The sequence below is a fragment of the Sturnus vulgaris genome, unplaced genomic scaffold, assembly GCF_052056855.1.
Source record: "Sturnus vulgaris isolate bStuVul1 unplaced genomic scaffold, bStuVul1.hap1 Scaffold_118, whole genome shotgun sequence".
NCBI classification, from domain to species: Eukaryota; Metazoa; Chordata; class Aves; order Passeriformes; family Sturnidae; genus Sturnus; species Sturnus vulgaris.
Window position 1 is genome coordinate 816,274 of NW_028276048.1, and position 4,283 is coordinate 820,556.

Genomic DNA, 4,283 nt, shown 5'->3' on the forward strand with positions numbered 1-4,283 from the left:
ACGGCTCAGGCAGTCACAGCTGGGTTTGCTCTGCCCCTGCTGTGTGATTGGCAGATCTGCCAGGCCATGGCTGGGGACGGGGTTCTGTCCCACCTCATTCCAAGGTCTGTCCCAGCCCCGGCCCCACTCGGGCATTCCGAGCATCCCGACGGGTCTGGGGACATTGATGTCATCCAGCCTCTGACAGCGACCATGGGGACACTGCGGAACCTCATGGAACCAAAGAGACCATTTTGACACTCTGGTGCCTCATGCAATCAGGGGCACCTTTGTGAGACTCAGGACCCCAATGGAACCAAGGGTCAGTGATGAAGCTGTGCGGCCCAGAGAACCAAGGAGCCTTTGTTACACAGCAGGGCCACATGGAGCCCAGGGGCCGTGGTGACTCTGCAGGACCTTAGGGAAGCAAGGGGCCATTGTTTACACTACAGAAGCAGGGAGAATATTGTGACAAGGAGAATATCGGGACACTACAGGGACTCCTGGAATCAAGGAGAACATTGTGACACTGTGAGGCCCCATGGAACCAAGGCAACATGGAACAGGTCTGGCTGGCTGGGCCTCCCCGGGGGCCACCTGGCAAGACTGGCTGATCCTGGAATGTTGAGGACTGCCTCTCATCAGCTCCTGGAGCACTAAGGCTCTGTGCTTTCCTTCCTATGGAAAAGTACCAGCCCCTTTTGCAGGTTCCCACGGCTGAAACTGATATTCCCCCTGAAAAAGCACTACATACAAGGCTTGCTCCCAGCCAAAATCTGCTAGGAGTAACAGCTCTGGGTGGCCACCGTTTCCTGAGGGCTGCCTCTCATCTACCACTCTAAGGGTCGGTGTGAAGTTTCCCTCATTTTTGCCTCATGACCCTCTCAAGAAGACCTCAAGGACCCCCGCCCAGGTTGACTCTGGACAATGGTTTTCTGGCCTGCTTGAGGTGGGTGCTTGCCAAGGGACTCTTTGCAGGTGTGTTGTGCTCACTGGACTGTGCTGTCATGGTACCAGCTGAAGCCTGCATGTACTGCACGACCGCACCTGTCTCTTGGAGCACCACACAATGCTCCATAAATCTCCCCGCCTCTTGGCCACAAGCCACTCGCTTTGGAAAAGGACTACAAAAGAGCGATCCTCTGGAGAAGACCCTGAGTACTCCCCACGGATGACCACCCTTCCATTGGCTGGCCCACCATGACCTTGGTCTCGTCTGTTGGTAGCTACTTCCCCCTTCCCCTCCTTTTCTCTCTCTATACTCCGTTTCCTATATCTCTCCCCTCTAGCGCAACTGAATTGTTTGGCATTCAATAAAAATGCATTGCTGTTGTTGAATAAACTGATTTGTCCCCCGCTATTTACCTGTTTGCACCTCTGAGATCGAACAATCCTCGGCCTGTGTTGGCAGATGGTGACACACCCCCACCCCCCCCCCCCCCATCCCCCATGCCCCTGCTTCTCCCAGTTGATTGCTGATCGTGGTGTGACATGGAATGGAACATCCCTTGGGCCAGTCCAGCCCAGCTGTCCCATCCCTGTTCCCTCAGGAACACTTGCCCATCCCAAGTCCATGGGTTGGAGGGGCTTGCAGACACGCCTCGTGGGGCGAGCACTGTGACAAGGACAGGAGAACAGAACAACATTTACACTTACCAAGGGCAGAGAACAGAAGAGCACAGTCTTGGAGAAACGCACAAAGGATGTAGCCGAGGCAAACGGAGCGTGCACAAAACGCAAGGAGAATGTCAGCTCAGCTCTGCAAGGCTGACAAAAGCAGAAGTTATACACAACAATAATATTGCCCTTCCTCAAAAGCGGGGATCAAAGAGCAGTCACCTAAAAAGGACAGTGCATGTTGAAGACACACTCCAAAGAACCATAGAAGGACTTGTGAGAAGGGGTGCAATTATGGCAAATAAATTCCAGGTGGGGTTAACTAATGAATACATCATCAGTGTGAGTGATAAAAGCTCCGATTGCCTGGTGGCCAGTGCACTCGAGTAGATGAAGGATTGCCCAAGTGACCACCATGGTGTAATAAAGAATACCTGCTCTCAAATCCTCAAAACTGTGTTCAAAAGTTGCTATCCAGCAGATTTCAGTATCAGTGGTGTCCCTGACTCCATTATGCCCCTTGCACACTTTCACGAGGGCCCCTTGGTTCCACGAGGCCCTGCTGGATAACAGTGGACCCTTGGTTCCATTTGGGTCTGTACTGTCAAAATGGCCTCCTTAGTTCTGCACTGCCACAATGCTCTCTCCTTGGTGCCACGAGGCCTTGGTGTGTCACAACAGCCTCTCGGTTCCATGAACTGCCATAGTGTCAGCACGGTCTCTTGCATCTGCAGTATCACGATGGACAATTGGTTACAAGCAGCCCCGCTGTGTCACAACGACTACTTGGTTCATGAGGCCCCACAGTGTCACCATGGCCCCTTGGTTCCCCGAGGCCTCGCTGTAGAACAATGGCCTCTCAGTTCCAGGAGGTTTTGTACTGTCAACAGTGCTCTCCTTGGTTCTACAGTGGCTGCTTGCTTCCATAATTCTTCCTCAGTGTCACAGTGGTCTCCTTGGTTCCATGAGGCTCTGCAATGTCCCAATATCCCATCGTTTCCATGAGCTTCTGTCCCATCAACCATGTCCTTTGCTCCAGTGAGGCCCCGCAACGGCACACCGGACCCTTGGCTCCATGAGGTTCCATAGTGTAACATGGGTGCCTTGATTCCAAGAGGTTCTGCTGGGTCACACTGGACCCTTGGTTCCATGAGGTTCCGTGGTATCGCCATGGTTTCCCTGGATCCGCAGTAGCGCTACGGACCATAGGTTTCATGCAGCTTTGCTGTGCTACAGTGGCTCCTTGGTTCCATCAAGTGCCACTGTGTAACAAGGGAATCTTGGTCCCATGAGGTTCTGGACTGTCACAATGGTGTCCTTGGTTCTGGACTCTAACAACGGACCCTTGGTTCCACGAGGTTCCATTACGTCACAATGCTCTCCTTGGTTCCACAAGGCCTTGCTTTGTCACAATGGACCCTTGGTTCCATGAGCTTCCGTAGTGTAACCATGGTCTCCTGGGATCTGCATTGTCACAATGGACAATTGGTTGCATGGGAGCCTGCTGTGTCACAAGAGAGCCTTAGCTCCATGAGGTTCTGGACTGTCACAGTGGTCTCCCTGCTTCAACGAGGCCCTGGAGTGTCTCGAGGGCTGCTTGGTTCTGTGAGCTTCCACAACGTCCCAATGGTCTCCTTGTTTCTGCAGTGTCATAGTGGACTCTTGGTTCCATGAGGTTCCTAAATGTCACAGGTCTCCTTGGTTCCATGTGGCCCTGCTGTGTCACCACAGCCCCTTGGTTCCAGGAGTTTCTGGGCTGTCAGCAGTGGTTCCTTTGTTCCAATCAGGCACCGCTGTGTCACACTGCACCCTGGCTTCCATGAAGTTCTTCAGTGTCACAGTGGCCCCTTGGATCCATGCGGTCCCATAGTGTCACCATGGTCTCCTTGGACCTGCATTGTCATCAGGGACCATTGGTTCCATGTGGCCTGGCTGTGTCACAGTGATGTGGATTCCGTAATTGCCTTCAGTGTCACAATGGAGCCTTGTTTCTGTGAGGCTCTGAACTGTCACAACTGTCTCCTTGGTTCCATCAGCCCCCGCTGTGTCACAAGGGTCCCCTTGGTTCCATGAGCACACCAAAGCTTTGCATAAACATTGAGCAGCACCTGCTTAACACACCTGGGAACATCTGTCTGCATTCAAAAGACAGGTCACAGCTGAGAAAGGCACCAGCAGCTTCCATCTGCAACAGAGATGCAGGGAAAGGACAAGGACAGAGAATTCAGCTGCAAGACTCCGAGAATTCTGCATCCAGACATCATTTCTGGTCCCACTGTCCCTAGTAGAAAGGTGTCATCATTCCAGGTTCCAGGCAGCCTGTACTCAGCATGTGCTTCTACAGTGGGGGTTTGTCGTTTAGGAAAACCTGCTCAGGCTTTTCCCTTCTTTCCTCACAAACAGGAATACTTGTCCTGGGCCTGGATGCAGGCAGAGCCCTGAGGAGAGCACGTGGGACATGGTGCAGTGGGCAGGGACAGCCAGCTGCAGAGTTCAGGGGGAAGGGCTTCTGGTGCAGGGCCAGGCATGTCAGTCCCAGCTGGGCCATGTCAGACATGTCCCCAGGCTGGGCTTGGGGAGCAGCTTGTCCAAACAGGGTCAGCCTGGCAAGGGGCTCATTCTTCAGTGGGCCCACACCTCCTAAGGAGACATTCAGCATCAAGATCACCTGGGGAATGCCTAAGTTG